We start from the raw sequence: 20172 nt of genomic DNA, 5'->3' as shown, positions 1-20172 counted from the left end.
ATATAGTATATTCTTCAAGATTCTGAATATTATGTTTGTGATGTGAAACGACTTTGACTGAATTGCTTACGTGTTCTTCTCATTTTTTTTATACTATTACATGTTCTCGGAACTCACCCCTTCGTTGTTTGTGTTTGCTGGCTTGGCCCTGCGGTTGCGAAACCGTAGTTATATAGGTTATGAGTCTTGGAGTCAAGTGCATGCCTTTCGTGAGGACTTGTCTTGTGTCGTCGATTATTTTGGGGAAAAGCACCGCTCTGATAGTGACACGGGAAAAGGGATATGCTTACTTATTTAATTTTGTGCAAGAAAACCATTGTCTATGATGTAAAATGAAATATTTTCAAAAGAAAAAGATTCGATGTTATTATTACTATAATGTTTAATGAAGTGAAATATGAATTATGTTTGTTATGAGTCAATGTGATATCCTAAATTTTGTGGAAGAATTCCTATATCATTAGAGAAGTTTTTATTTGACACTTTCCGCTGCGAATCAAACTCTATTTTTAATTAAATAATAGAAATAATTATTCTTGGGATTTAGGGTGTCACAATTGGTATCAGAGCAGGTCGGTCCAATCTGACTGTGTGTTATGTGTTTGTCATGTTGTCTATGTGTCCTCCTATAGAATTTGTTTCACTACTTGTGTTCAATTATAGAGATGTTAGGTTAAAGTTAAGTTTGTTATCTTGTGTTCTTGAGATCTTCAGGATTGTCAAGAGTTAGGCCTATCCACATAGGCCAAGGGGTCATGAGTTGTTATGTTGTGTTTGTATTTTGTAGTGTCTTCATCGACTATGTAAGCCTTGATGTTTCTTTTGTGTATCGATTAAGTTTTTAACATGATACTAGCTTGTGAAAATGTTTGACTAGCGATATAATAATAACTATTCGTGTCTACTTGAATGTGTATTTATCGAATGACCTTAACTGTATAGGTGTAAATAAAAAGTATGATTATTGAGTAATTTTTGTTCTTACCATGACATTCTAGATGAAGAGTGAACCCTGCAATTGACATGTGTTGTTTTGGTTAACTTAAATATACCACTTGTAGGATTCGAGTAATATAGTATAAGATTTGGTGAAACCTTATGTGTGATAAATTTCTTAATTACATTTGTAACAACTAGTTGCTCATAACGAAATATTTTGATAGATTATAGTTTTAATGATTATGATTTAGATTCGAGTTTAAGTTTTAGATGTAATATTGTGTATTTTTGTTTTCTCAAATTGACTTGCTTAAGAGTCCAATACTTCTTAGCAGGTGTTGTTGTGGACTATAGTTATCGTTAGTGTAGCCTGTAATTGGATTTAATTATTTTAATTTTGATCTGCAAATCTATTAGGATTGAAGTTGGAATATATATAGAAATTTTATTCTGTTCATTGTTGAGAAATTTAATTCCGTTCTCAAGTTTCATCATACTCTTTGTGGAGAAATTGCACTTTATTTCGATAGTTTCTTCCCTTCATTGCTAAGTCTCATTGAGGTCATTCTTTGAATGTTCTAGTGAAGTTTTGCATTGTATCCGCTTGTGGATTTGGAATCTTGTAATCTTTGTAGGACACTGATTCTCTCTAATTGCCTTCTATGTTGACCATTTTTGCTCTTGTCTCTCTAACTTTTGGTGTCGGGCATTAATTGTTCAGCTTTAATCATTTTAGGGTATATATGCAGTTGTGCTTAATTATTTTATTTTATTTTTTGCAATGGTGTTTGTTGCTTTTCTGCATTCCGTGTTGGAGGTGTGTTGTCAGATTTATTCCATCTCTTGCTAAACTCTAGTGTGATCATTTTGGTTGTAAATATGTTGCTTGTATTTTTTTTTTTAATTTACTTCTTTGTGGCCTTCAAAAAAAAAAAGTTCTAGTGATGTTTTGATGATGATACCATTTTAAAAAGAAAAAAAAAAATTTGTATTCATACATGCAGTGCGCCGGCAGGATTTTAGAGTCTTGTTTCAAGTTTTTTTAATATTGCGTTTTCGAATTAGTGCAGGGAGTCTGTGTTCTGGTTTACTTCAGTCTATAAAGTGAGTTATTGGTGCTTTATTTGGTTCTCTATTTGTTGAAATACAAATTTTTTTTTAATTGGGTTATATATAGTGTATGATTATCATGAGTGAGACTTTGATGGGTTCGTAGCGCTTATCTTCATCTACTTGTTTGTTGTTGTCATGAAATTAGTTGTTTAAGCTTGGTGTTTGAGTTTTATGACTGATTTATTTGCCCTTGTGATTCTTAAAGTTCTTCCTTTCGTCGTTGAGAGTCTTTAGGGAGAAACTTGTTTTGAATTTTTTTTTGTTGTTGCATTATTGTGAGTTAGTGGTCGAAATACTTTATAGTTTAAGATATTTAAGCAATAATTAAATCTATTTTCTATTGTGTCCTGAATTTCGAGGACGAAATTCTTTTAAGGGGGGTAGAGTTGTAACACCCCAAATTTCGCAACATATCAAAGTAGTATAGAGATAAAATATTATAGTAAGTGTATTTAATGTCGAGTGATAGTTTTCTAAAGTGGTTAGCTTAAAAATTTATTTAGATTGTTGATATTAAATATAAACATAATTATTAAAAAGAGTAAGTAGAAAGAATTATTTTAAGGAAAATAAGTAATAAAATATAGTTAAGTATCATTGTATTACGGGTGACTTTAAACACAATATATAATTATGACCCAAAAAGCCCAATAACTAATATATATATATAACCACATCCCATTAGGTTAAGGGGGAGACACAAAAACCTATTTCTTTTATTTGTCGTACAATAGTATGCATATATTAATTTATAGACCTAATGGCATGAGATGTTGGGAACAAGGGGAATAGAGCCAGGGCTGAATCATAAGATAAAGCAAGTGTCCTCCGTTAGTTTTATTTCTGATACTAAACCATCGGCTGATTAAGAAATTGATCATATATTCGGGAGATCTTCACTTTCAACCGGCTTTTATGAGCTATTAGAGACTACAAATCGGAGATGTGATTCTATTCAACTATTAAGATTCATTGCCTTCGTTGAATTTTTTATGTTATGTGAAAGCTTCAATCCAGGTATGGGGTGAGAGAGAAGAGTTCGATGTAAATTAATTGGGATGAACGGGAAAGCCGTATTTCCCAAAGTTCATTCGGGGCTCACCGCGACGGTTGTAGCCCTTTGAGAGAATAATTAATTAATGTGCAAATTTAGATGTGGGGGGTTAAAAGAAGAATTAGAAACATTATTAAGGTGTTGCTTGATTTAAATTATGTGAATATGTGGTATTTGAAGTCATGGATAAATTTGTGGGTGCTTATGCTTGATTTGCTGCAACTATTTAGATTGATGACTTATTTAATGATTGATATAGATGTGATGTTATGTATTTGAATGTAATTATTGGTATGTCACATGTATATGATAACTATTGGAATATGATTACGTGTGATTTAAAGATGTGATATTCAATGATGTGCTTCTAAATGGTCATGTGTGAATGATATGTATTTTGCTAAATGTCTTTTTGATATTCTTAAATGTTGATTGATTATCATTTGATATTGTTATATTATGATGTGGATATGCTATGAATTAATATGTGCTGTTTAGTGCTGTTGATCATTTAAAAGTTTGAAGTTGCGTGAGTCGGTCTAAGTTGCAAGAATTTAAGAAGTTATCCATGATTATGAGTTGTATAAGATGATCACGTTGTTGTCTAAGTTGTAGGAAGATTGAGTCCATTGCATACTCATTAAAGTTGGGGGCTTTAGGCCCGGCAGCATTTGTGCTCATTAAAGTTGGGGGCTTTAGGCCCGGCAGCCTTTGTGCTCATTAAAGTTGGGGGGTTTAGGCCCGGCAGCCTTTGTGCTCATTAAAGTTGGGGGCTTTAGGCCCGACAGCCTTTGTGCTCATTAAAGTTGGGGGCTTTAGGCCAGGCAGCCTTTGTGCTCATTAAAGTTGGGGGCTTTAGGCCCGGCAGCCTTTGTGCTCATTAAAGTTGGGGGCTTTAGGCCAGGCAGCCTTTGTGCTCATTAAAGTTGGGGGCTTTAGGCCCGGCAGTCCTTGTGCTCACACTACGTTGGGGGCTTTAAGCCCGGCAGCTTTATGCTCACTTGTTGAGGAGCCTAATTACGCTCATATATGTTGTTGAATGGTACCACATGCATTTGCATATCAAGAAGTTTTACGATGATTTAAGTTGTTAAGTTGTTAAGAGTGCATTGTCAAGTTGAGTCGTGTTGTCGAGTCAAGTTGTTAAGTTGTAATGTTTTAACGAATTACTTTGTGATGTCTATTAATGTAATTGTGTGAGACGATGAAGGTGATTATTTGTTGATGTCCTTATGAAGATGGTTATTGGTGACTACATGTGTTGTGACTAGTTGGAATTGAATTGTGACATTGTGTTTGTGAAGTTTTATTTGGTCCTTAAGTTGTGATGATATTTTCTACTAATATAGATTGAGATGATATAGTATATTCTTCAAGGTTCTGAATATTATGTTTGTGATGTGAAACGACTTTGACTGAATTGCTTACGTGTTCTTCTCATTTTTTTTTATACTATTACATGTTCTCAGAACTCACCCCTTCGTTGTTTGTGTTTGCTGGCTTGGCCCTGCGGTTGCGAAACCGTAGTTATATAGGTTATGAGTCTTGGAGTCAAGTGCATGCCTTTCGTGAGGACTTGTCTTGTGTCGTCGATTATTTTGGGGAAAAGCACCGCTCTGATAGTGACACGGGAAAAGGGATATGCTTACTTATTTAATTTTGTGCAAGAAAACCATTGTCTATGATGTAAAATGAAATATTTTCAAAAGAAAAAGATTCGATGTTATTATTACTATAATGTTTAATGAAGTGAAATATGAATTATGTTTGTTATGAGTCAATGTGATATCCTAAATTTTGTGGAAGAATTCCTATATCATTAGAGAAGTTTTTATTTGACACTTTCCGCTGCGAATCAAACTCTATTTTTAATTAAATAATAGCAATAATTATTCTTGGGATTTAGGGTGTCACAACCTTTATCACCAAACACTCCCTACACCTCTAGAAACACACCATTTTGGGCGAAAATATAATTTGGAGTAGCAATCTAGTCATCAAGATGCGTTAACATCGTCATTTTTCGTCTGAATGCAAAGGTAATGTGTATATAAACCCTCCCTCATTCGATTTCTAGGCGCTTTCCTTTTGATCACGTCAATAAATTTGTTTTGGAGCATTTCAGATTATAAAATCCGAAATCCAACAATGTAGTTCGGATTGTATAATCTGAACAGCACCAGTGCAGAAACTGTTTGCATTTTCTGGCCCTGCTTTCACATTGTTTCAGTAATAGATGTTCCTATTGATGTCCCCAATGAATTGCCACTTGATATTGAACCTTCTACTATGTTTCCGGTTCTTTCACTTCAAGTTATAGATGATCCAGAAAATGCCAAAGCCGAGAATCCCCTCAACCACCACCGAAACTTGATATTTCCTTCGGCGATGCGAAAGTAGAGGATGCTCCTCCTCCTATTCCTCATTTCGGATTATAAAATAAGAAGGGTATTTTAGGAATAAAATAGGGCGTATGAGAAACAGATAGGGTGGAAAAAGTAATAGTAAAAAAACCCCTCCTAGATCCATTACTTGCTTCCCCCAAATTGGGGTGATTTGGGAAATAACATTTGCCTATAAAAAAAGGTTTTTAGATTTTAATCTTTTAATCGTGAAAAATGCTTGAAAACACACCATTAAAATATATTGTGATCGTTGTTGACTAAAATTGATTGAACTCTACAATTTACTTCCATTAATTGTTGCAATTTTTTAATAATTCTACAAAGGGAAATGTTAACTTATGCCCTTAAGGCACAAGTTTAGCAGCCAAATGTAGAAATAATATATTGAAATGCGTGTATTAAATTTAATTTTTGATGTTTTAAAGAATTGAATGCACAAAGTTTAAGGGAATATTTCTTTTTTTAGATTTCTTAACATGTGCCCTAAGGACACAAGTTAACACTACCCTTCTACAAATATATCATCATAGAAATTTATGAAATATTAAATATACTCACTAATATTAATACAAACATTAAACAAGAGTTAAAAAATCTTTTAAATAATAAATACACCATAAAAAGAACTATAAGTTTTCTCCCTCAAATCTAAGGATAGAAGACTTCATGTACTCTCTATCGCACGTGAGCACATCTCCATCATTCAGGATCGTTGATGTGTTCTCTAACGAACTCCCACTTCATCCGTTAGGTTTACGAAGTCTGTTACAACTGGGATCCCCTGTATAAAGGTGGAATCGTGCCACAACGAGGCACATCACACATTTTCACCACTTTTTCACTAACAATCCTATCGAGCCAACTCTGTAATCTCACAGGAGAACTTGCTCTGTTGTGAACAATAATAACTCTATTGTGTTGGAAAGCTTCTTGTATATATTACGTTGATTTAATATACATCGATTTGATTTACACTAGATGAAGGTTCAACTTTTTAGAGAGTTTTGTGGCATGAGTTTTATGTTGTATTGGTGTTGTTTCTGACCTGTAACTTTTTTATCGACTCTTTGATCACTTTTGTGCATAGTGTAGTTATTAATAATATTTTTCTCATTTAAAAAAACATACCTAATAAATACACAAATAGTTCCACAACAACATACAAAATTCTGTCGAAAAAACTTAAAAGTTTCAAATACGCCACTGTTATATATAGATTTTTCTTTTTTGACGGGTGCAATATATAGAGATTGTTAAATATAGGGTTAATTGTTCAAATAAACATTGTAATATATGCGAAGTCTGAAAAATAATTCTGGAAAAATAAAAACACTTATTCTAGTCCTATAATTTGAGATTCTTCTGAATTTTGACCCTCTTATATATGCGAAGTCTAGAAAAGTGATCTAGAGGTTGAAATTTTTCATGCTTTTTTGCAGACATGTTTATGACGTTAAAATATGGGTTTTCATAAGAAATTAATTTTTTTTTTACTGGGGAAGGGTTAATTATGAATTTTTGTTCATTATAATTAAGAATTTCTTAATTAATTCATAATTAATCCATCCTTCATTTTGAAACTCCAAAATTTTATGGTGAAGGTATTAATGATGTTATAACCATGCCAACAAAATTATGGAATAAAATTTGATCCGTGGGTATATGCTTTATGGGAATAAAATTGCAATTTTGCATAGTTTGGTTGAAAAATCAAAATAAATCGATCCGTCGTAGAAAAGTTATGAAACTTTCCATAACCTTTCTATGTATTTTTTTATAGAGACATTTGCAAAATAAAAAAATCAGCTCAAAATTCGATCTCTAGGTCGAGAATTCCAGTTTTTTTCGTTTTGTGAATTGTTGACGCCTTAAAAAATCATAATTAACTTGTCTCTTGTCGGAAAATTCTAATTTTCTCTGGAAAATCATATTTTAACGTTCTAAACATGCCTGCGAAAAATGATGAAAAAATTCAACTTCTAAATCACTTTTTTGGACTTGTTGTATATTAGATGGTCAAAAATAAGAAAAATTTCATATTACAAGGACATATTAGAATACGTGTTTTTATTTTTACAGATTTTTCAAACTTCACGTATATTACGATGTCAATTTGAGCGATTAACCATTAAATATATATATAATTTGTTACTTTTACAAATCATCTACTAAACTATATAGAAAAATCCATGTCCATTTTTTTTACCATTTTGCCCTTGTGGGGGTATTTTTGTCATTTGGTAATTGGGGAGTGTTTCTCTATATATATATATGGAGGCATATGATTTCAATTCTCTTCCTCATTTCCACTACCTCCTTCTTCTCACTTCATCGTTGCTTTTCCCTTTCCTCTCCGGTTTCTTCTTCTCCTATATATATATAAAAAAAAAAAAAAAAATCTGTTTCTTCTCCTGTTTTGCATGTCTCTGTTTTTTTTTTTTTTTTTTTCATTTCTCTTTGTTTTGGTTTTGTTCTAAGTTTGTTTTTCTTCTTCTTCTTCAGGTTTTTTTGTCATCAAGCATAAAGGTTTGTGTTTTGCTTTTGATTGCTTTGCATGTCCTTTTTTTGTTAGATTTTTTAAATTTTTCTGTGATTTTGTTCTTTTTTTTTAATGAATGTTGATATCTTTGCTTTTGATTGTTCTTCTGCAGGTTTCTTGGTCATCAAGCACAAAGGTTTGTGATCCTGGGAGTTGATGCTGTTTATGTTAATTGCTTATTGATGTTTTGTTTTGTTTTTGTGTGATTCTGCTATGTTTGTGTGATTCTGCTATGTGTGTGATTCTGATAATGTTTTTTAAAATTGTATTATGGTGTTTTTGGGTCTTTTTTTATTTGATTTTGGTTGCATGTTTGAGACAATTGCAAAATCTTGAGACAAAAGCAATAAGTTGTGATTAAGCTATTTTGGAAAATCTGCTGATAAGGATTCTGCATGATGTGTGTAAGTTGTTAAAAACTGATATAGTCTGTTGATATAAAATTTTGGTGAAAGATAAAGTTTGTCTCAGAATGAGGTTATAATGATAGTGTTTGATACAAAATTTGGGTGAAAGATAGTGTTTGGGTGAATCATTGGTGGAAAATGACTTGAAATTCTAATATCTTGATTTTCTGGTATTCATGTTTAGTATAATTTATGATGTTGTGAGGTCATTCTAAAAGGTTTGGTTTTTCTATGAAGTTGGATGAATGTTGGTAAAGTCATGATCATTTTGGCTAATTTTGATAACAATGTTAAAATCATGAGAAATTTGTTATCATTAGCTGGTTTGGGATTAAATACATCTTGATATGTTTATTTTTAATAGGTTTGGTTTGGGAAGAAAGTTGTTTTTCATAGCTGGTTTGAGATTAAATATAATGTCCATTTAAGATATCTTTTTATGAGTTGGTGAAATGGTTTTGATATAGAAGTTTTCTTTATGCTGTAGAGATTTCTTCAAATTTGTGCCTGTTATCTCCCAAGAGATGAATTTTCAAATTCCAAACAAGTTTATCTTTTTGTAGTCTATAAAATAAGGTGGTGCTAGGAATCTGCTTTGCTTCAAAAGTGTTCAAAACAAGTTTTTATGTTTGGTTAAAATACATGTTTTGTATATGTGTTGTGACAATTACAGTTTGAAAGATTTAAGAATGTTGATTGACTGGTTTTGTTAGTGATAAGTTATCTTGGATTTTGGTGACTTTGGTTGATGAATCTTCAAAATTTAGATGAGACCAGATATGAGATTCTTTATGAGGGTGTGGCCAAAAATTTCAATTTTTAATGAGGTGGAAATTATGTTACTTGGGAAAATATTTCATCTAGATTGCTAACTTTGATCTTTCATGAGGATGACAAGGATAGCTGGTTTTGTTGATATGGGATCAGAGAGTGTTGCTCCTATGGTTGAGACATCAAAAAACAGGTTAGAGATTAAGAAATTGTTTTTTGTTAATACAGTATATTGAGTTTCCTTTCCTTCACAATTTTCCTTTTGAGAAGCTTTCTTTGATTGAACTCGAAGCTGTTAATAACTTCATCTGGCAGTAATTGTTACTACCACTTATCGCAAAATCACAAATTTTGGATTTAGCAATAACTACTGAGAAGTAGTAGTGATGGTAGTGTTGGCAGTGACAGTGATAGTAGTAATCATAATACCAATAGCATAGTTTTGGTGGAACAACATATTTCATATTTGGACTCAGTATGTGTACACTTGATTGACTTCAGGTCTGATCCTGGTACAATGAAACTGCAGAGATAATTACCTTTGAGTGAATTTACTTTGAAATATTATTCATTGGAACTATTTGACTACAATTTATTCCAGTTTTGAAGTCGTGTATGATCTGAAAGGAAATAGTTAAGTAAAGTGTTTTGTACTTTTTTTAAGAAGAGATGATGGCATCAGGTGGTGTTGCGCCTGCTTCTGGATTTATAGACAAGAATGCAAGTTCAGTTGGTATTGAAAAGTTGCCTGAAGATATTAATTACATGAAAATTAGGGATGATAAGTCAACAATTTTTTTCGTTTATTTTTTTTAACTTTGTGTATACTTTTTCTGCAATTTTTGTTCTTGATCTTAAATAAGCATTTTGGTTGAATAAATTTGCAGCCTATTTATGTCAAAATTGCTGATCTAAATCTATATGCAGGAAATGAAAGCCGCTAGCATTGTAGATGGAAATGGTACCGAAACCGGACATATAATTGTCACAACCATTGGTGGTAAAAATGGCCAGCCAAAGCAGGTGTGTGTGTTTGATTTATCATTTCTGATAATTATTGGACAGCTATAGAATCTATAAACTTATATGGTAGCATTGTTGAGCGTGTTGTTGGACATGGATCTTTTGGAGTAGTTTTTCAGGTTAGTCTTTTATGTAATCCCTATTTGGTATCTTTGATTTTGAGTAGGTTTGATGTTTTTTTGTGTATACTCTGCTTTGATTTTGATTTGTTTTTCTGCTTTTGCTGTGACAGGCAAAGTGTTTGGAGACTGGAGAAACTGTGGCTATAAAGAAGGTTCTTCAAGATAAGAGGTACAAAACTATTGAAGAAGGGTGGAAATAAACTAAGGGAAGTACAGTCCTTTGGAACAAAATACGTCTTCGTCAATGCGTAGGAAGCCGTAACAGTTTTATCTAGAGGTTGTGCCATTGGATTCTCATAAAACTAAAGAGAATGTAACTGTGACGGTTCGATTTTGGTCTTTCAAGTAAGTGATTGTGAATTTTGTGGTTGTGTTTTGTGTCATGAACCAACGCTTCAATCAGATTTTGTTTGCTACATGTGCATTTCTGAATATACTTTGGATTTTGCCTTTTGTGCCATGAAATTTCCCTGCATTTTCATCTATTTTGAAAATTTATTGACATTTAATTATATATGAACATTTGTTGTGTGTGCAGGTTAGCTTACCTCTTCTTAATCTTGGTGTGGAAGATTTCACCTTTCACATATTTGAGAGTTCCTCCTTCAAGGTTTAGTTTTTCTACTCCTCATTTCTTCACCCATGTGCTGGACTATGTTTTTTCAGCTAGGCTGCATTTGCTTTTATTACTATCCTGTTTAATTTCAATCTCCCTACTGCACACCATTGTAGATTAGTGTTTGCTCCAGTTGACCTGAATATAGATGCCTTTGATTTTAATTAAAAAATGTAACATTTCATGTCTCCATAAAATTCAGCATGCCGCTCCATAAAATTCTTAATAACAATGTGATTTGGTCACTGAAATATATAAAAGGTATTTTCAGCATTATTTTCCTTTATTTGATATCTGCAATTTTCTTTGTTGACACAAACTTTCTTATCGTTATACAAGTATGGTTGATATTCTTTTCAACATGGCTTTGGACTTGGTGTTATTTATTTTTACCATGCAAGTTGTTTCATGTAGGCTGCTTCCACTTTACTTTCCCCAGGATAAACATGAGGAGCAAGTTGCTTTGTCAAAACTTCCTGCAGATTTGCGGATGAAAATGGTGAGACCATCATAGATGAGCGTAAAATCAGAATAAAGCCTTTACCTAAAAAGAGTGTTTCAAGATCACCTGATGCTGCAGTTGATATTCCTGTCAGCGATATTAGCCTGGTTCGAAAGTCAGTAATTTTTTTTTAATTTTCATTTTTTTTTATTTCTCAGCATGTTTCATTGTGAAAATATATACTAGGAGTCCAGAGAGTCAGGATGCATCATCAATCCAAGCATATATATAAATGTTGGTTTACATGTCCAGATAATATATTTAACAGTTTCTATTACAAGTTTACAAGCCTTTGAGAATGTGTATGAGCATACTAAGATTCATTTGCTTGCAATTTAGTTGTATGGCGCTTGAGTGTTTTTGTTGTATTTGACTGAATAGAACATCACACTTTTTTCAATCTTACTTCTGGTAAAAATTTCTTGATTCATGTGTTATAGGAATTCATCAAATTTAGATTCATTTTTGGATCCTGCCTTCATGTCCTTGATTAAAGACCCTGATCAAAGGCGTCTGGAACAGTGGGAGAAAACTGCTGAAGCACAAAGAGGCTTTAATTGTGCTAAATTACTTGGATATGGCGACATTGACGGGCCTCCATTGTCTGCTGCCGAAGAATATTCTCTTCACTCTAGATACCTATCAAAAGCAAACTCTTTAAATCTTTCTGAAATTGCGGAAATTAAAATTGTGTGAGTGTCCATTTATTTCATCATCTGTTTTGCACTACTCCGAATTCTAATAAATCACTTTTAACCATTTCTGTCTTCGTTCTTCTAAATAAAATTTTGTTCTATGTAAAACTTCACTTATTCTTTCTTTCCTTAGCCAGATATCAATACTTACTAATTGATGGTTTTAGATTAAATGGAAAGTCATATCTTAATTTTATGTGTCACCAATAGTCAATTAGTTCTATTGTAATTAAGAAAATTACAAGTTATAGTGTAAAGTTATAGTGTGTGTGGTTAAGGCTATAATTCTTAACATGATTATAAGCTAAAACGTGATTTTTATGTCGAAAGTTTTAGTGTATTCCAATGAATGGCCGCTGCAGCACCCTTCTGCAACCTCTTCTTCCAATTAATGCTAAGTTAATCATATAGTATATGTATATTTGTATATGTGTAGCTAGCTGCTCTTAATAAAAGGCTAGAAAGGTCTGATCGAGTTGGTCGGTTGTATTGGCTATCTTCCTGTTATCTAATCACAGTTATTTTCTGCTAAACATCGTATTTGTCCATTGCTATTCGGTACTGAGTTTTTAAAGGCTTCCAAATATAGGGTGCATGCATTCATGTTTGTCCATTTTCATCTCAAATGTGAGATGTATAATAAAATCTCCCCTCCTCATTCCTCAAAATCCAATTTTAAATCAATTAAGAAATGAAGAGTAGTCCATATTCCTATCATTGAGGCAGTGTGATGTTAAAATATATTTAGGGGATCTTTGAGCAATGTCTTGAACGGTAAGATGGAGAATTCCATGATGAGTTACTTGATATTTTTAATAATATAGATTAGAGTTTGAGCAAATGTTATACTACTTTTTATTTCAAAGTTGTATTTGTATATATAAACAAAAGGAATCAGGTGTGTTCTTTTTAATCTATTCCATAATAACATTGTGCTTTTATGCACCTTTAGTACTCAATAATCAGTCACTTAATTATTTGGGCATCAATTAGCGTTAATCACAAGTGTAAATTTGATCATGAAACAGTTATGAAGTGGGGGCACCTTTAGTATGATAAGGTGAATGCATAACTTTGCTATCTTACAATATTTATATTTACCTTTCAAAATTCTTTATGTGAAGGTTACTCTAAAAATGAAGAGTACGCATGTTGCTGGGACCATTAAGAAAAAGAAAAAGAGTATGTTTTCAATAACTTTTGTCTTGCTCTACAATTTCTTAATTTTTAAACAACAGATTTGGAGGTTGGTTTTGTTCCATTTAGGGATTTGTGAAAGGAAGGGTTTTTCTTTAATTCCATTCCCTTTGTGTTTTGAATTTACAGATGTGGTGATTGAACTGATCAAAGATATGCCCGCTTGGACGGGACGCCATTTGCTAGATGGCGGTGAGAATCGTCGCTACTTTGGATTGGAAAGCCAACCTTTGATCAGAGGGCAGATGAGGGTATGTGTACTGTTTATTTATTTTTTAAAATTCAAAGTCCATCCTTAATTGTGCAATCAACATGCATGTTTTAATCATAGGTGCCCTATGACTACGAATTTATGATAAAACGAAAAATGTTAGTTTTGTGCAAGAATTGGATGTTTATACTGTCAAAGTTTTATTTGTGTAGAAGTGACTGGTAGGCTAATATACATACACCTAGAGTCATTGTGGGATCCTCATCCTGCCATCAATTTTTTTGGATAGTCAAATGTCATCCTGCTATTAACGATTTTAAACTTATAAAAACTTTTTGCTTTGAACTCTTAATCTCACACACTTTAAGGTCTATATCTTCTACACAATATTTACCTAAGAAAAATAGAATGTTACAAAATGCAAAAGAATTATTACATTACTCACTTGTGTTATTCTTTTTAATGCAGGATCCTTACTCAATTGATATAGGAAGATTTTTCACAGGATATGGAATTTGAGTTATTTCATATGTGGTAATTATAAACTATTAGAAAGTTTAAGATGAGGCCTCATGTTGCTTCTTCTTGATGATAATATTTCAAATTTTAACAATACATAGCAAAAATATGTAACAGGTCCCTGTATATATAGCTGATTTCCAGATAACAATCATATTTTTTATTTTATTTTTATTTTAGCACATATACTATTTTTAACATGAAATAAAACTAGATATGTTGGAAGTAAAGTTCTGATGTTTTGATGCATCAGAAAGTCATTATATTAATTTACTGCCATTAAACATTGGATAAAAGACAATAATAGATCAGATGTGTTTTGCTACGTCAGTAGGAGTTTGTGAGGACAACATAATTTAAGCTCATGGATGTTAGTATTGCAGGGGGGCAAGAGATCCTCTGCTGCCTGTTTTTCTACTGCAATTGCCTGTTTTTCTTTCTTTTGCAAGGGCGGTAAGGATGAGCGCATAAAATATTGTTCCCTTAATTATACAAGTGACTGCCAATAGTTTTTTCTTTATCTTTTGTATTCATATACAATTCCCTACCATTTGTTTTAAGATGATATAAGATTATTTTTTGTAAGGCTTGACTCTACTAGCAATGTTGATGATTAGGTTGTAAACCTTCATCTAATTCAAATCCAATTTTTTTCTCTCTCTTTTAATCAAACCAACATGGTGTTGAGTGTACTTTTATATAGTGTATGTATACAATGTCAAAAAATTTATGTTCGTATGTTACTACTACTGGATTGGACAGGTGAGAGTGGCATTGTAGACATTGGTATAGAAAAACACCAGTAGAGGATCCACATCTTTTTAAGAAAGGTTATCTAATGTCTCCACCCAAATATAGGAGTTTGCTAAATAAAGCACTATCTTATTTTATTTTGCTGGTACTCTCTAACTTGATTATATCATGTTGGAAAAGAAATGCGGGGTCATGTTTCTAATTCCAACCATTCAATTTTATATATTTACGGTGAGTTTGAACTTCACCGCTTTAGAAGAAAAAAAAAAGATGAGGGATTTTTCAAATAATATATAGGTGATTACCAACAACAGTAAGGGAAGCTGGTATGAAAGGTCGATTGATTCATTCAATGAAGAAATGAGCTCATAGAAACCCTTTCTTGATTTAAATTGGTCAAACCTGTGAGCTAGATCTTGCTCATACCAAGAGGTTGTTTCATTCAATGTTTCATTCATAACACTTGAGCAAGAGAATGTGCAATAGTATAACAACAACAATAACAACAACTTAAGCAAATAAAAGCGAATAGCATCAAGTAACATCAAGGACGAATAGCAATATTCCGTAATTTGGACATTTATCATTTCGAACAAATTTATTACCGAATGTTATTTCAACCCGTGCATTCAATGTTAAACACTTGTATAGAACAAATTTATCACCTCAACCAAATCCTAATGTGGCATTTGGAGTTATAGTAGGTGGCCCCTTCTTCAATGAGACATAATGATTTCAGGAACAACTCAATGCTGGCTGAATCTACCACTTACAGTATTGCACTTTTGGTTGCTCTCCTCTTTGGTTTGGTTGCCAGCTCCTCAGTAGTTTCGTCTCTATAGAATCCTTTTACACATGTATATGAGCCAATTTTGTTGTGGTAGTTTGCATTTTCACTCCTATTATGCTCTTTCCCTTAATTTGTTAGAATGTGAAAAATGCAGCTATTTCTTTGAAAAATACAGCTATTTTTCTTAATCTGCTCATTTTTCGTGTGTAACAAAGTATTTCAAAAACGTGATATTCAACCCGTGTTACTTATCAACAACATCAGGTTCTATTGCTGGCATGCTTTTCATTTCCACTTACAAAGTTGCTTTTTGTAGTGAGAAATCAGAAGAGTCCACTATAAGTGATTTTTTTGCTTAAATGTTCATGTTAACGCTCTCTATTTCTCCACACTTACTTTGCTTAAACGTTATTTATTTTTATTTTTTTATAACTATTTTAGGTCTCTATTCCACACGAAAAGATTCAGCATGTCAACCTAAGTCAAAATGTGAAGAAAGCTTCAGAAAAGTACATAGAAATGGTCACTGTGGATGGTTTCAACTTCTGGTTTATGGGTTTCTTTAATTATCGGAAAGCTTTAATATATCTCCAGCAGGCTATCCTTTAGAAAAGCACGTAGAAATAGTCACTCTAGAAGTGAAATACGATTGATTGTTAACCCTTTCTGCTTCATCAATTATTCTTTGAAGTTACAAAGGTTCCTATAATGTATAAATTTGTTCCCTGAAGTTTAAAACTCAATTTTAAGTTTTGGTGTCATTGGATTTTTTTATTTAAATTTTGGTGTCATGCGCTTTGTAATGAGAATGATAAGTTTAGACTAAATTTAAGTTTAGACTAAATTATGTTTGTAATGACAATGATTGTTATGTTATCTTTTATGTCATGCTTTAGACCATGCATCACAAATATTCGGATAATGCGACCTTCATTCTCAAATTCACGAAGAATGACAATATTTCGTTATTTAAACATCTCTCCTTTAGAGTAAATTTTTTAAAAAGTACGTAATTCAACCATAGTGCATGAGTACTTTAAAATCTGTATTGTAGAGCTTGTGTTTTGATCACAAAATCTGGATAATTTGGTTTAGTTTCCAACCATATTTTGTACTCAAAATTAACCATCATGGTGGACCCATCTTAAATTTGGTAAGTTATTATAATGTTACTACTGTATTAGTAGTATTCTATTTACAACTAAGTTGATGTGTATAAGCATAATAGTATAGCTGGTACATGTGGATAAGTCATTTTTGATTTCAAATAGCATTTTCCTAATCAAATATCCAAGAGAGTCTTGAAGAGGAAGTATCTAAGTATGACTTTAGAGGATGTAGAGACACACAAGACATATAATTGCAAGGTAACAACTGCTGGCAGGGGGAATGCTGAGAAATCTTTGGGTGGTGAATGGTTTAACTTCGTCAGAGACCGCAACTTACAAGAGAGTGACAGGTTGATCTTTGATTTGGAAGATCCACCAACCAAAATGTATGTCAGACACATCCGCGACCAGTAAACAACGAAAGGTAGTGGTTACTTTTGGGATTGAAGATAATGGGGCCGTTTTGGAAATTTAACTTTGTAATCCATCAAACACAACTACTTTAGAATCTATGTTGTATAACTTCTGTTTTGGTTTCGTTTATGATAGACCTGTCTAGGATTTGATATGTTATGGATCATGGTTTTTTATATCTATATGCATGTAATATTTATATTTGCAATCAGTTTACTTTTAAGCGTTAACAAATATGTGTCTGCAAACAAAATTATCCGAAAAAAAAAAAAAGCAATCCACCCCGTGCGAAGCACGGGTTTGTAACTAGTTAGAAGAAGAAAAAAAAACAAAGAGAGACCAAAAAAAACAAAGATATTGATGAGAAAGCGGTACCTTATAGAACTTGAGCTGGTGGTAGAAGGGCTAGACAAGTATGTATTTATGAGAGTAAGTGTGATTACCAATATTGCTCTGCAGAATATTGCAAATTTAAAATAGAAAAAAGAAACTAGAAACACAGTAAAATGAAGACAATTACCTCTAAATAAAATATTCTTCAATTTGAGATATCAAAGAGTACTCACTCTTGTTTGTGTAAGAGAGTGTGGTTTTTGATGTTGCGTGCTAAGCTTATTTATGAAGTTGATGCAAGTGCATGTATTTTTTTATTATTGATGGGAGACTTCGATTAAAGACCAGTTAGTCATGTGAGAATGCAAATGCACAAGGTCTATGGTCTTCTTTTTTTACACTATTCTTTTTGTCCTTTATACTGTTTTCCAATAGATTAAAAACAAGGCTTTGTTTAATGGGCACAAGAAAATTTGTAGTACAAGTTTATTTTATACCATTGGATAATTAAATCTCATCATATTTTTTAAAAATCTTGTATAGTGCAAAACATATGTGTCTCTTGTACACTATAGATTTGGTCTTTTTATTGTACCATGTCCTTATTAAGATTATTTCTATTGTTTTAAAGTATATTAAGGAAAAAACACCAGTGAAAAAGTGTATATTAGAAAGAAAAAAAAGGGTGTTGGACCTCTAAAAAATGGGTCTCTTGCCATTTTAAATAATTTTTTTATTTTATAACAATAAGAAATATAGGACATATGAAATATTTTCTTAAAATTTACTAAAATTAATAACAATTATTTGTAAAAAAATAAAATAATAACAATTATCTTTGGTCGGGTTCCATACTAGACGTCGTTTAAGAAAACCAGACATTCTTCATTAAATATTTACTAGTAGGCCTTTCTTTTATAAAACATTTATAAATTGGTTTCTCTACTAGAACTAATCATATTTAAGATATGTCAAACATTAAACATAAATGCTTGTTTCACTCCGGATTTAAGCTTAAATTTGTCGTATTATAGAAGTTTAACTTCTTTCATTAGACTCAACTTCGATCTATAAAAAGTTTTCTTTTCTTTTCTTTTTTTTTTTGGTAAAAAAAAAGCTTTCTTTCTTTGTTATTGCGTGTGAGACTTTTAGATACATACATGCATTTTAGCAAATTATTAACTCAACTAATCCGGGAAAAATGCAATTAGTCTTGGACCTTTAGTGTATTACTTGCTGTCTTTCTTAACTTTTCTGCCTCACTTACGACGAATTTTACTTACTACCACCACCACCACCTATTCTTTCTAATAGTCAAATTAAGGTATATAAAAAATATTAAATTTACTAATAGATGTTAGTCTAACGAAAAAAGTTAAACTCTCATAACATGACAAGCTAATGTTTTGTATTTTAGTTGGAGGAGCTATTCATATTAGTGTCCAACACGCCTCAAATAAAATATTATCAGATTTAGAACACTACTAGAAAACTAATTGTATTTGTTGGACAAAAATTGGGATGGATGTTAGATGGAACTTCAAAGAAATCAATGAGAAACAAAAAATTTATTATTACCTTTGATATATAAATTATTTTATCTCTTTTCTATAATATCATTAACAATTTATCATTATATTTCATATTTTTCTCTTTGAAGTAATAACTTAAAATAATTTTGACAAAATAATAATTAATAGACAAAATTATATTCGTCTTCCTTTAACTTAATTTCATATAGTTATTTTTGTCTTTTTGATCTGTTTGCATATGAATTTTCAAGTATCAAATCTAAAATTCATATGAAAAATGACTAAAAGACTAATTTCGAAAACACTAATTCCTCTGGGATACATGGCCACACGCCTTATGTTGGAACAAAATGTGTTTAACAATGAACCTTAAAGAGTTTTGATGATAACAAGGTATTAAAAATTGTAAATTGGACTAGCTAATATTTGTTCAAGTGTACAGGACCATAATTATAAAGTTACATCATCATTGGTTCTGAATGAGCAAATAAAGAGCAAAGGAAACAACAAAAATTTGAAGCTTGGACGCTCCTGAAGGCAACTTGTTACTGAAGAGAAAAAGCGCTCCTGAAGTTAAGTCGCTTCTGAAGTAAGAATAGTGCTCCTGAAGTTAAGACGCTTCTGAAGTAAGAATAGTGCTCCTGAAGACAAGAAGTCCAGAAGTCATATCATCAGAAGCTGCATCATCAGAAGCTGCAGAAGTCATATCATCAGAAGCTGCATCATCAGAAGCTGCCTCATCAGAAGCTATTTCACCAGAAGCTGAATCTCAACTGGATTTGCAAAAGATTCAAGAATTGAAGAATTATTAATGCAAAAGCTGTCTATTGGATTCGAAAACACAAACAAAGGATTAGTGGAATTTTGCAACGGTCATTTCAAAGGTGTTTGAAGGCTTGTGCTTGCAATTTGGATGAAAGCGTTGACATTGTACTTTGTACGAATTGTACAACCACGTTCTCCACTACTCTGTTTTGTGTCCACGCTACAAGACAAGAAAACAGCTCCAGAATACGGTTTCGCCTGCATATATGTTCCTTTGGATAAGGAATGGATTTCAAATTTGTTCTTCATAGGACAACAACCAAATCAGGCAATATATCATTGGTGAAAGATCAAGCTTCAACA

At 32.2% G+C, this 20172-nt stretch overlaps 2 long non-coding RNA genes and 1 pseudogene across 15 annotated transcripts in view; 2 read left to right on the top strand and 1 right to left on the bottom strand.

The window, feature by feature from the left end:
• Positions 1 to 17902, bottom strand: part of LOC146949271 (putative disease resistance protein At4g27220) — a 30595-nt pseudogene extending 12693 nt beyond the window's left edge. The window contains exons 1-2 of the transcript XR_015027186.1: positions 17700 to 17902; positions 17555 to 17632 (exon numbers count right to left, since the gene is read on the bottom strand). The product of XR_015027186.1 is annotated as a putative disease resistance protein At4g27220 (transcript). The remainder of the gene's footprint in view (positions 1 to 17554; positions 17633 to 17699) is intronic.
• On the top strand, positions 2962 to 4887 carry LOC146949273 (uncharacterized). The gene is made up of 2 exons (XR_015027201.1): positions 2962 to 3069; positions 4634 to 4887. It is a non-coding gene; the product is annotated as an uncharacterized LOC146949273 (long non-coding RNA).
• LOC146949272 (uncharacterized) lies at positions 7805 to 17354 on the top strand. 13 transcript variants are annotated; one of them, XR_015027194.1, is made up of 12 exons: positions 7805 to 7867; positions 8014 to 8037; positions 8163 to 8186; positions 9361 to 9421; positions 10156 to 10370; positions 10484 to 10718; positions 10912 to 10983; positions 11404 to 11606; positions 11932 to 12183; positions 13311 to 13368; positions 13513 to 13634; positions 14063 to 17354. It is a non-coding gene; the product is annotated as an uncharacterized LOC146949272 (long non-coding RNA). The 13 variants fall into 13 exon arrangements; XR_015027197.1 differs by having other exon boundaries at positions 9356 to 9421; XR_015027193.1 differs by having other exon boundaries at positions 9347 to 9421.
• Positions 17903 to 20172: the final 2270 nt, after the last annotated feature.

This window comes from Medicago sativa, chromosome 2 (genome assembly GCF_051527215.1).
Source record: "Medicago sativa cultivar Bolivia chromosome 2, Bolivia_mono, whole genome shotgun sequence".
NCBI lineage: Eukaryota > Viridiplantae > Streptophyta > Magnoliopsida > Fabales > Fabaceae > Medicago > Medicago sativa.
This window is presented reverse-complemented; position numbering and strand designations above follow the sequence as displayed.